Consider the following 13863-nt stretch of genomic DNA (forward strand, 5'->3'; position numbering starts at 1 on the left):
TCTCACATTGCAAAGGGCTGGAGGGCAAACAGGAGATATTGCACATTAAACGCACACATACATACACACTAAAGCATGCTTTTGTGTTTATAATTTGGCATTGAGCTTTCGTGTTGTATTGATTGTTGTGTGTGTGTGTTTCTGTGTGTGCACATGCATGTGTGTCAATTAGTAGTGATGGCACACATTTTCAAGATTGCTTCTCACCTGCCGTATAACTCTAAATCCATAAGATGCACTGGGCCAGAACCGTCTGGAACAACATTATGGTAAATACATACTGTAAATGTTACATACAATCTAAAGTAATGAAATTAATCCACTTCAACATTGTGGTGTAACTTCTAGCAGGATTATGTACTCAACAAATTAGAATATAGTACCAACCCATGGCCTGCCCTACCCACACATGGTGTCTGGGTTTGGTCTCCTTCAAAGTTACGAGTTTAACAACTCTTTTCTAATATATACCATGGTTATTCACCAGTTTTTCTTTTCTTTATCAGGGTGGCCTGTCACAACCTGGCTCAAGGATGGACAAAGGAGGGTAGACCACACATGAGTTGTAACTAAAAATAAGTTTATTTTAAGTTTATTTTACATAACTAAAAAGGGAAATCAACGTAAAGACAAACTAAATGCAACAAAACCAAACAGGTTAGCTCTGCTAATGCTACGTTCTTATGTGAGCGCTCTGATTAATAAATGTATTCTTTGATTTTGAAACAGTAGCCTTAGGGCTTGTGTCCAAATAGTGTTTTTCTCTCTCACCACACAAGTGCTTCATCCTTTCTGAGGCTATTGCATGGTTAAATCCAGTGCTTAATTTGTAAATCAGGAGGTAAAAGGATGGATGGACTTTTCTGGTCTACTGACCACTCAAAGCGCTTTACAACACTTGTCACATATACCCATTCACACACACATTCACACACTGATGGCAGAGGCTGCCATGTAAGGTGCCCACCACTCATCAGGAAGGAACAATACAGTGCTTCCTATCTAAAGCGCTCACAATGATACTAAGCTCACCATACACACACTCACACACTGACGGCACAGCCATCAGGGGCAATTTTTGACTAAAATATTTAGACATTCACAGTTATGGGCAATCCAGAGTTTCCACTTCACCTGACCTGCATGACTTTGGACTGTAAGAGGAAATCAAAAACTCTATAAAAAGATACAAACTCCACAAAGAGGAGACTGGGGCCAAGATTTGATCTGTGAACCTTCATGCTGTGTGGTGACAGTGCCAACCACTGAGCGCTGTGATGTCCACACACTAACATCTGTTAATTTGATGGTAAATAGGGTCTGAGCTCACTGTGCAAAGCAATTTGGCAGGTATTTGGAGGTATGACATTTTCCCCTGCTGCATCATACATGAGGGGTCTAGGGTTCCTCCACTTCCAAAAACTAAATTTAGTCCCTGTCTTGTTGCAATATGTTGCTATGTGGCGATTGCAATTGTAGATGTTCCCTCCACATTGATCCTTTTGATGGGAAAGAAACTACAGTAAACAAGCCTTTCTCAGTTGCTACATCTGGATACTGCATTGTATCATTTGGAAAAGCAATGTGGTATGTTGTTTTTTCTTTTTCTGTATATTTTTGTATTTTCTTTTAACTTGTGAAAAAATTACCCCAAAAGTACAACTGTTTATTTCAACCTTTTTGGCGCATTTTGCTACTTATTTCCATCATAATGATTGGTAACATTCAAATGTTGTCATGTATTTGACTGTGTGCTTTAATGTCTCCTCGAGTTTCGGGGATCATGGCAGGACCAGTGCAAACTAATGCATGCCAGTGACCATGTAGTCTAATCAAAACAATGATTAAAATAGATCCTTTCAAAACAATATCACCCATGATGAAATAGCAACTAACTATAGCATCCCATTTCCTGATGATCTGTGGGTGGAAACGTACATATATTCTGCCAGAAAATGTGTTGTGTTTTTTTTTAACTCAGATGAGGCTGTTGGCAAGAAGACCATTCAGATCAATTTCATAATTTGGGTTTACTACGTAATCCATATTTAGTCTGCTATCAGTTAAAACAAACAAATAAAAAACACCACCCTCTCTTCCCCCAGCCCACACGCACCCTCTCTTCAACAGCTTCCCCATCAGCTCTTCAGTGGAGTGAGGCATCCTGAGTGTTGACTAATCAAAGGCCCTTTTGCAGGGCAAAGACTGATGGCTTAATTAGGACTGCTAATGTTAATCACACTTAAATATTTATAAGGAGAAATTCTTTTGTTTAGCCTTGACCTTTCTCTGGAGCTCATTAATGTGGTTATTATTGCTGCTGGTGTTGTGCTGTTGCTCTTAAACATGGCCGCTCCTCGCCCGGGGCCATTATTGATTTTGATGGAGCGGACATGGTGCTGTGTTAACGCTTTGTGTGAATGACTTATAAGCATTTGGAGGAGTTTAACCCCGGAGGTGTGGTGTGTGTGTGTTTGGGGGCATCCGAGGGGACGGTGGGTAATATCTTATCAATGTGGTGAGCTCATTGTGTTTAAGTGGCAGTGAAGGTAATAGAAGCAGGTCCATAAACACTAAAGGATGTTTTTTGGCTTGTCAGCTCAGCACTTTGACTGAATATCATGATCGAAATGGAATTGTTATGTGTAACATGCACACACGCGCACACACACACACACACACACACACACACACACACACACACACACACCTATACCTATAATCTCACAGAGCCAGAGGCAAAAGGTTTTGTTACTATAGGATATACCAAGGATAGCAGAGGACACAGAGGATAACAGCTTCTCCTTCTATCTAGAGCTGCACCAGTACCATCTGTAGCATCAGTATCAGCACAGATACAGCTCCTTATTACTTGTGTTCATCATCACCAAATTAATTTCTCTGTTTAAGATACCAGAACCTTATACTAATGACATGCTTTTGGGTAATAAACATTTTCTGCTCTGAGGAAAAATTATTGTGGTGTGGTGCTTTAATGAAAACCATTAATCAGTCATTGTTATTCTCTCAATTTAATATGTTCAGAGAGTGAGTTCCTGCATGGACTTTTTTTAATTCCTCTTAAATTACATCCCCCAGCCGCCCCAACCCCAATTTTTACCAGCACTGGTACACTGCCCAAGGTACTTTTTCACTGTTTTCATCCAATCTAATTATTTAATTTGGATAGAAATAGCCTCTTGTGCACTATTTGCTATGAATGCACAACATTATAAGTATTAGAATTTCTACATAATCCATCTTGTTGTCCTCTATGTTCTTTAAAATAGAATACAAATGTGTGTCATGCTCAAATTCACATGACAGAAATTATTAATGCACACATCCATATACAGTAAGTTTGATTTTATGGTGCTAATAATGGCATGAATAGGTCATTTTTACCACTTGAGGCAGTTAATACTTGGAGTGGTTCTGAAAAAATTATATTGACAAACTATTTTCTCTCCTGTTACCGAGCTGCTCCATGTGTTTCTCTCCTTTGATCTGCTGATGTTTATGGGTGAGTGATCTATGTAAGAGCATCTCTTTCTTCCCACATGATTAAATATGCTGTTGCAACGTATGTGCGAAGCCACGCACAAACACACTTTATAGATTGTCTCCTGAAGCTTCTCTTTGCAAGAATGCACTTTTGACTCTTTCCCAATTTTCTACATTTCTTTTCACAGAAATAATGAAAAGTGTAACTAAAATGTAGGTTATATTTGAACTACAGTACATATTTTCCTGCCAAAGCTAATACAGCAAGCCTAGAGGAACTCCCCATGACAAAAACAACATACAGAATGAATACTACACATCACATTGTTAGGGTCTGTAATATAATACTGAGAATTATGATTATTATATTTTGTGTGCGTTTATGAATTGAATTAGAATCATGATGAGGTCTGTTGAGTTTTGAACACTCCTACAGGCAATTGATACATCACTGCAAATCCAACCCTGTCACAATGTGCACATTTTTGTCTCTCCAGGTATGAAAGCGTTTGTGACAGAGAGATGAAAATGGAAAAGAGTGTAGTTGTGTGTGACTGTAAAAGACAAGGAGAGGTTGACATCACAATGCAGGGTTTTGAATTAGCATGGTACCATAAGTAATGTATTTTATGCATGTGACTGTGTGTGTGTGTGGGGGGGCCACATCCCACTGAATAAACAGAACATAGGATTTGTGTATATGTTTGTTTGTGCGTGTGAGAGAGTCATAATTGTTAAACATATGTGTTCCTAGATGTGTGTGTGGGTGAGCAAGAAAGAAATAAAATAAAAATAAGAGGTAGACTTGAGTGAATAACCACGCTACCTGATTGAAAGCAGCCACTCAGTCTTGCAGCTTTGTAATCACTAAGTGCCGTTTGGGAAGTGACCGTAAGCACTTCAAACCACCTACGTGTTTCACAATCAGACCAATGAATAAAAGATTTGAGTTTTAAGTGCCTACATTTGGAATTTAAAATAAGTGGAGATGTGGGACCGTGGAACAAAGCCAAAAATGACCAAATAGAGTTTGAGGCGACTCCTGCTGCCCCTCTTCATACTTCATACCACTTGCAAAGGCGGAATAGAAAAGCTGCTGTCAGTGTATTGCTCACTGTCTCTGTCTTTAAGAGTGAGACGGGGGAGCAGGTGCAAAAGTATTTTCAATCTCAAGTTGTCTTTTTGATGTTTTAGTCATTGCTTCAGAGGTCTGTGCGCAACTATCCCCCCCAAACCCCAATCCCACAACTTCTCTCTCCCACAGGATTTCTAACCATTACCGCTTGATCCCGCAGAGATTGTGATCATCCCTGGCCGCAACACTGTTTTCTGTTTCCCACAGAGAAAATAACACACAGGTAGCTCTTTCTGATTTTTATAATCTAGAGAAATGCAAATACGGTTCCTCAGCTGTTTAATAAGCCACCTTTTGAAGATATGAGCTGGAAATATTCAACGCCAACCTCAGGGTTGAAAGTGGATGAAAACATTATGGATCTTGCTCTGTTTTTTCAGATTTATGTCCTTTCCCATAGCAACAGACACAAAACCAGATGCAGCAATGTCAGACTTTATAGCGCCATTGTTTACAGATCAGTTTGTATTTGGGATGGCAGTCTTTAATGTCACTGACCATTAAATGAAATGTATTTTACAGACTACACAACTTGTTTAAAAAGAGAACACTAAAGAGAAAGAAACGAATGCTTTATTTAGTGTTGTTTGCAGTTCATGGGAAGACTGCATATTTACATTTAAGCCCATGAGCCTTTTCATATATTTTTACATATGAAATTTCATCCTCCACTCATCTAGCAATGATGATACTGACTGCCTGCTCCTGCACTCATTAGAGTAAATATGTCTCTGCCTGCAGCATTTGGGTTGGGTCCCACCTGTTGCAGACGTCTACATTACTTTCCATCTGCCTCTGAGGTCGTGAGTTTGGTATTTTTTGTGCGGAATTGTAGCAACCTGCATGCAACACTTGGTACTGTAGATACTTCAAAGGCTGACTGCAGTATTTTCGATGACATACATGAAATTTGACAAGTTTAAGGCCGAATAAATAAATAAAAGATTTAGTATTTCCCTACCAGCATTGTATTTGTGGAGGCTTTCAAACATGAAATTAAATTATTTCCAAAATGGAGAGATTTAAAGGAAGACAGACCCAAGACAGAGATAGAGAGAAAAAAAGATGAAACATTGGAAGACACAGAGGCAAGATTGTGTTTGTTTGTGTGTGCAGCTGGCCATGTGCTTTAAGTGTTCTTTGTATGCACACTGACCTGCAGGTGAATGCTCATTACACACAGACACACAGTGATACACCCTACAAGATGTAGCTGGGCTTAAAGAGTATTATCTCCTTATTTATCTTTTTTCATGAGCAATTGAGTGTCAATTTGCTGTAGCTAGCAGCTGGATAGGTGTTGAGTGGGACACCTCTTCATCCCTAATGACCACAGCAGGGGATACACACATACATGCAGACACACACAGTAGAGAGACACACTCCCATGCCAGAACAGCAGGTGGCTTCCACTAACAGTTTCACTATTCTTATTCATTGTTGTGTCAACACTGGAACTCAGGTGTGGATGTATAATCGACATGAGATGCATTTTCACTTTTTCCTCCCTTTCTTATCTGTCTTTTTCTTTATTTTTCTTCTTGTAACTCAATATTTGTTAGCTCTTCTCCTAAACTGAGGGGAAAAAAATCAGGAAGGAGACCCAGGAGAGTAAGGCAGCAGGTACAGAAGAGATGGTAGGTTTTATCACAGGCCAGCAGGGGTCCATATGGTTACAAAAGCAGGTGGATTAAATGCTACTCGATATCTGGCAACCTCAATCCCTCTTCTCTTGTCTCCCATTTTGTTCTTTCATTTGCCTTCTACCTTCAACCTCTAATCTCTTAGCTATTTCTTCTATCTTTTATCATGTCCATATGGGCAAGATTAACATTTCCTAAAGCAATAGCCATCTGTGAAGGTACATGAAGGAAAAGGTAAAGGAGAGGTAGATTTATTGCTTCTACATTTGAGAAGAAGACTCTGAAGCTCCGCATATAGGCTGTATGATTGCGTGGCTGCAGTTTCTCATGGGGTGAGGCATTGAGGAGACTGTTTCTGCCTCACTGACACTCTACACAGACATTATAGGCCATAGAAAGATTGTGTGTGCCTAAGTGTGCTTCTCTTGTCTGTGTGTAAAGGCATAATTTTCACTAGGGATTGGGAGGACATGTCCCCCTCATTTTTCAAAATCCCAGATATGGTTGAGGCTAGGTAACTAAAACACTTGTTTAAACGCAAACATTGATTGCAGGTCAGACACACTACATGCCTGTACAACGCCCCAACCTGCACACCCTTACTTTTCACCTCACTACATACAGTAAAAAGCACACTACTCCCCATATTGACACTAAACGTTAGCATGCATTGGACCTAAATCATAAGGTGTAGAATTGTCCAGTATAAACATAATTCCTGGGATGTTAGAAATATTAGATTTATATTTTGATTTAGAAGTGACAATGTGTTATTTTAATATCCTCCTTAAAAGACACTTGAAGTAAACATCAATCAAATCTAAGGCAGCAAAGGACAGCGCTCTGGAGACTAATTGATTTTTTGTGTGATTTAAACCATATTTGAGTCTTGTAATCCTTCTATTCCTGTATTTTTGTCATATCATATTTTATTTTTATTATATATTTTGTAGCTAAAGATGTAATCACAGCCTTATCCGACTTTAAAGGAGTAGTTCAACATTTTGGGAAATCACATATCTGCTTTCTTGCCAAGAGTTAGATGAGAAGATTGATAACTCTCATGTCTGTACAGTAAATATTAAGCTACAGACAGAGGCCGGTTAGCTTAGCTTAGCACAAAGACTGGAAACAGGGGGAAACAGCTAGCCTGACTCTGTCCAAAGGTAACAAACCAGCACCCCTGAGGCTCACAAATTAACATGTTATATCTATTTGTTTCCAAAAACGGAGGTATAAAAATGATACATTGTGGTTTTACGGGGCCAGACTATTTCTCTGCCAGGAGCACTAACTTCCTGGAGTCTCCGCTGGTTGCCTGGTAACATCATGGTGCCAACAAGACTCCAGGAAGTTACTGCGCCTGAAGAAAAAGTCAGGCTCTGTAAAACTACAATTTATCAGTTTTATACTTTGTTTTTTGTACGGATTAACCAAACGAGATATAACGTGTTAATGAGTGCGAGGTGTAGCACTAGTTGCTAGTTGTATGTATTTAAATGCAGAAAATAACATTTTAAAGAAACCTTGATTTCATTGCGTCACCCTCACAAGGTTTTCACATTCATGTTTTTATTTTTGCAGATGTGTGGACTGTAACTTTTTATATATTTTACTGCGCAATGTAAGTAGCTGTTTGTGCTCATATGTGTGTGTCTGTGCGTAAAAACTACCTTTGTGTGGATCTGCACGGTCCTGTCCGTGTCCTTGCAGCAGGTTCAATATCTTAGCTGGTGAAATGGAAGGGCTTGAAAGGAAAGTGAGGATTGAGCAAAAGAGGAAGAGAGAGAGAAGGTTAGAGAGATGAGAGAGATTAGGGATTGATTATCGATTGCTTTGGAGTTGTCAGGAGACTGAGGAAAGATGGAGGTGCACAGCCTATTTTCCTTTTCTTTTGTGTTTTTTCCCCCACTCTCTTGTTCAGCGACTGAGAGGGAGATTGGTGGAGAAAGAGCCACACAAAAGATTGGTGTCATTTCTCCTTCATTTACCCTCTCTCTTTTCACTGTTCCTAGTTTTATTAAGATCTTATTTTCTTCTCTGTTTAGAAATATTGAATCAAGTATGAAAAAGGAAACAACACAAGGCAGGAGGATGAAAAAGAAGGAAAGAATATTGGTTAGAACAAAGGAAAAAACACACATAAACAGTATTTACTTCATTACTCAACAGAGCAAATCAGCATGGAAAAAAGACCTTCCAATTTTCAATTCCCAAATCAAACAAGTGCTCATTAAACCTTGTTGTCCCCGGTCGTCTCACAAATCACTTCCACAAATTCCATTTCATGGAAAAACACACATTTCACCCAAAGACAGTAACCAAACATAATCCTATGCTTCATTTCCATTCAAATAACATAAATCCAAGGGATGCTCATCAATGATCACAGTGAATGTAGTCCAAAGATTTCTCCATCCATCAGCATTTATCTGTGTGAGCATTTGTGTGTGTGTTTCATTTTACATGCATGCAAATGTCAATAGACTCAATTATTCCATTAACGAGACAGTGCACATTAGCATGCAGTGACTAAATCAACACCCTCTCACACATATGAGTCTGCTTTAAACACTACACAGTCAATAATCCATTTCCAGTTAAGGGTGAGAGTGTGTGTGCGTGTGTGTGTGAGATCGTATGTGTGTATGTTTGTGTCATTCTGAACAATGGGTGTTCCTATTCTTTGGTTGAATTTGTCCCTTTCCCCAAGGCTTGTCTCCTTGAGCAGTTGGGAACATAAATCCATGTCAGCCTTTGTAAGTTTTGTGTGTGTGTGTGTGTGTGTGTGTGTGTGTGTGTGTGTGTGTGTGTGTGTTCAGTCAATGTGATTGTGTGTCTGCACTTTTGGGTGTTTGAGAGACTGTGAGTGAGAGGCAAAAAAACAGCCCATGTTTTTTGTAACTGTGATTTAGAAGTGTATGTCTCTATTACACACACACTCCACATACACACGCACACACACACACACACACACACACACACACGGGTTCCTGTGTGTGACTGGCATGCTGAGTGCAGACTGCAGTGTCCTGCTCTCCTATTCTTTTTTACGGAAGGACTACACACTTAATGAGTTGTTCTGGGACTTGAGGCTGTTTAACACTCACACACACACACACACAGAGAGAGAGAGAGAGAAGTGCACATAAACATACATTTTTGGACTTCTATACTTGTGAGGACTCTCAGTGGCATAATAAATTGCCTCTAATCTTAACCTTATCAATCCCAACTACAAACTGAAACCCAACCCTTATCCTAACTTAATTAACACTAAAACTTAACAATAAAACACAAACACACACCCAGTGCCTTGGGAAGGGGTGATTGGAGGAGCATTTTTAATCGGCCAACATGAAAGTTGACCTTGACATTTGTTAATGTGAGGAAACTACTGTGTGTTACTAACTACTGCTCACAATGCCACCCAGGTGAGCAGATCTGCACAAGCACACTCTTTTTTTAGGAGAAGCCGTGAAGAAGGACAGAAGAAGTTGTGAGGGAATGGCATCATACACTCTGGCCTTCCCATGGATATCATCTGCACCCCCAAAAAATGTCAAATATTCTTGACACAAGCACATTCATAATCAAAAAACAAACAGTATAACCCTATAGAAAAGAATATAGACTAAAGAGTCTTTCTCTCTCTGTCTCCCTTTTACACACACACACGTATCCTGATATATAGCTATTGTAAGGCTGGGTGACGTTTCCAGAAGCAGGTGATAAACAGCAGTTAAAGGAGCCATATCCCGAGTGTGTGAAACTGTTCCCTAGATGTCACCTTGTGGAAATGCTGCACATACCCTGGCTGACAAGCACTGCTGTATGCAAACACACACACATACGCACATACACACACAGAGAGAGAAAGAGCTGTATAGGGTTGATACTATGTACTGTAAGGACTACTTGGAAGAACACAAACACAGCTGTCAAACACACATAACGTCAATATTTCCTTGAACTTTAGAGTAAATCAAAACTGCAGTTCATGTCATGGGAACACAACCATTCCTCACAACCATTTCTTGTATTTAGGGTAAATTGATGCAGAACCAACACAAACATGACAAAAGAAGTCCTTTCAAATAACACACAAAATTTAACAAAATTATTACACGTCAAATATGTACACTGATATGACAAATATCCTTAGTCTCCTAACAGTAACTTAACAAATAGAGAGGGAGGATGATATTTTCAGACCAATGAGCACTTTAAAGGCTCTCTTGATTGATGATTTTTTAAATTTCCTTTTTGATATTTATTTCCTTCCCATCTGTTCTAACAGTAACATACTCCAGTTACTGCCAGTAGAGTACCAGCAACCTGTAGACAGGAATGTACAGATCCCAGCTTTGGCACTTTGTAAATATGTGTACAATATGTAGAGGAAGACAGTGAGAATGAAAATGGGAGCGATCGCTTACACCATCTCTCTTCTTTCAATCAATAACCCTGTGATTCTAATAGACATTGATTGCATCTGAATCCCAGATCCCAAGTCACAAATGTGATTATAAAATGGCCACTCTTGACACTTTATTGAAAACAATGAGGCTGGAAAGAGAAACGGGAGGAGGAAGGGAGTGGGAGTGGGAGTGACTGGCTGGGAAAGATGGATTAATCTTCTGCTTGTCAGCTTGCTGAAGTCTTCTCCTTCATCCACTTCTTCTTTTGTGTGTCTGTGTGCATGTTTGTGTTTATGTGCAAGCAAATGTGCACGTTCTTTGCTAGATGTCAGGACTGGTGTGTGTACTGTGGACTGGTGAACTACTGAAATAGCAACAATATTGAAGAGTCATGAATACAGTATTTCCATTGCAGCAGGGCTTACTTATCTCAGCTACTCTATAGTGGGCCTGCGAGGGCCATGATGGATGGATAGATGGACCTATCAGTCGCTATGTATCCATCTCAAAAAACAATCTCAAATCAAGAACAATTGTGGTTTCAATTAAACGTTAATAAACACGTTGTGTCTCGTCAGTGCAGACTATTTCTATATTAAACCAAGACCACATTTAAGGCTTAAGACTTTCCTCTTTGATAAAGCTTAGAGTTAGGGCTAGCTTGGGTGAGCCCTGAACTATAGGCCTAGACTGCCGAGAGACTTCCCATGATGCAACTCTTTCCTCTCTCCTTCTCTCCATCTCCATCTGTATGCATTTTTATCCCATTACTGCATGTTACTAAGTCAACATCTTCTCTCTCCCGTAGTTCTGCGCTTTCTCGTTTCTCTTCTCTCTCCTTCTGTCGCTTTCAGCAGGTATTTCTGCCTCCAGAGCTGCAGTGTCTGGATCTGTGGCTGTGGGCCGCCTGCTGCCCCCTTGTTCCTGCTCGACAACTGCTACTACAGTTGTTGTTATTGGCTCTGTTACTAATACTGATATTATTTTTCCTATAGCTGTCATTCCTATTATTATTAATTTATTAATATTAACACTACATGTACAATTCTACTATTTAAAAAAAATTCTAGGTGGTATTTGCATTGTGCCTCCCTCTACCTTACAGCAGCTGATATTGTATTGCAACATCTCACTTGTCAGTGAACATTTTACTAATACGTTCAGTATAAACATTTTGTGACTTGCTAAAATGTGAATTTACTTATATTATACTTTATGTAATTTCTGTTGCAAATTAGTAGTAGGCCTATATTAACATAATTTCGAGGAAACATGGTTGTCACATACATAATTGAACAGTTTGACTTATAGATAAAAGACCAACATTTTGTGTGCTTTCTTAACTGATCATAAACTGAAACTACTGGCAGAATCTACTACCGTGTTTACAGTAATTACTGATGTAAACAACTCTTTAACAGCATCAGAAAACATTAATAATTTAAATAGAGTTCTTGTGTAGTGTTAGTCCCTGAATTAAAAGATCTGTCAATCATTTTGGGAGCTGTAGCAGGTTTCAGTCTTGTGTTTTGAATTTTGCTGGTGTGGCTACCCTTTTTATTTACACTTGGATTACAAACTGTGTGTTTAAAAAACATCTGCCAAAGCAGTAATTCATCTAGCTAAAAGTTATATGAGTTTTCTCAATATGTGTAGTTTTTTACTTAAAACAACACAAATCTAAAAAAAATTAACCCTCACAAGATGGCTGATAGCTTTTAATTCCCGTGTAACACTAGTTAGAGATGGGTTTATGGTTGCTCTGTGTTCACAGGATACAGTGGAAGCAAAGCTAACAATCGTTGAATTTGCAAAAGAAACTGTGAGAGGTAAACCAGTTTGAGTGCACTAACAGGTGTAAAGTATGTGTAAATGCTCAGGAAGTGTTGCCGTAATGCTATTTCAGAATTTGAGAGGTGGTTTAACAACGTTTGCATACATTTACCCTCCACAACAGCCCTGTATTGTAGTGGATATCCTTTATGTGTGACTGCTTTCCTCTGTACATTGATGACATTTCCACTGGGTACCGAGGATTTGTACAGGTGTCCATGTGTAGGTGTATCAAATATGGGCCTGTATTTCTGTTGAATGCACTGCCAGTATCATCAGATGCCCATGACTAAACTGCTGTGTTGTTTGGATGGTTCTGGCAGGTATTTTATACTAGTTTACATAATTCTTTTTGCAATGAAAGCTGTGATGAAGCTATTTTCTAACCCCTTATTTGTGACACAAATGTAGACTGAAATATGAGTTTTACTTTCTACATCTTCTCTACCTGCAAGTAAAAATGCTTAAAAACATCAAGTTATGGTTTCTTTTGAGCTGTTGGAATTTAAAAGGAATGGCTTGGTAATGCAGGGAAGGCTCAGCTTTTATGTCACAATATACTCATTTGCTTCTACTCTTTCACCAAAAGCTTACACAATGTTTGAACAGTTTGTTCCTACTGCAATGTCATTGTGCAATGATCAGAATGGATTTTCCCCCCTGACCTTAATTTAGACACAGAAGCTTGTACATATACAGTATATTGTTTTGGTTTGTGTGCTTGGTACTTTTTCTTGCATTTATTTATTAGATTTATTTTATCGTTGAAACATCACAAGCAATGCAGAGTGGGATTATAAAGTATTACTACAACTACAGTACAAACAATTCAATGAAGGATTATCAAAGGCAGGGTAGATCCAGGATGTACGCATTAAAAGGGCTTTCTTCAGTGACTGTGACTGCACGTGCAAACAACAAGCGCTGCATCTTGGGCATTCCATTGAAATGTTTTAATAAAGATGCTCTCCTGCACATTGTTTGACAAACAGGCCTGGATGTGTTGTTTTGGTGCATTTTGATATGTGCTCTCACTCAGCTTTTGTAAATCAAAGATGTGTTTTGTCTGCATAGTATGTTTGTGTTCTTGTTATTCAGTGCTGACAGATTATAGCAATATGATGTTTTGTTTTGTCTTCATTCATATATTCGTAGCTTTAGTGCAAAATATCGTCAATGCAACATTGTAGTGTTTTGTCAGAGCATTCTCAGTTATTGTTTATTAACAAAGTGCTACAGTCCCTCTGTATGCAAAATGAAGATAATATAGTCTGTCACTCATTGCTTATGGTAACACATACGCACTTTCTGGTAGAGTGTATTTACT

Source organism: Siniperca chuatsi, linkage group LG23 (genome assembly GCF_020085105.1).
Source record: "Siniperca chuatsi isolate FFG_IHB_CAS linkage group LG23, ASM2008510v1, whole genome shotgun sequence".
Classification (NCBI taxonomy): Eukaryota; Metazoa; Chordata; class Actinopteri; order Centrarchiformes; family Sinipercidae; genus Siniperca; species Siniperca chuatsi.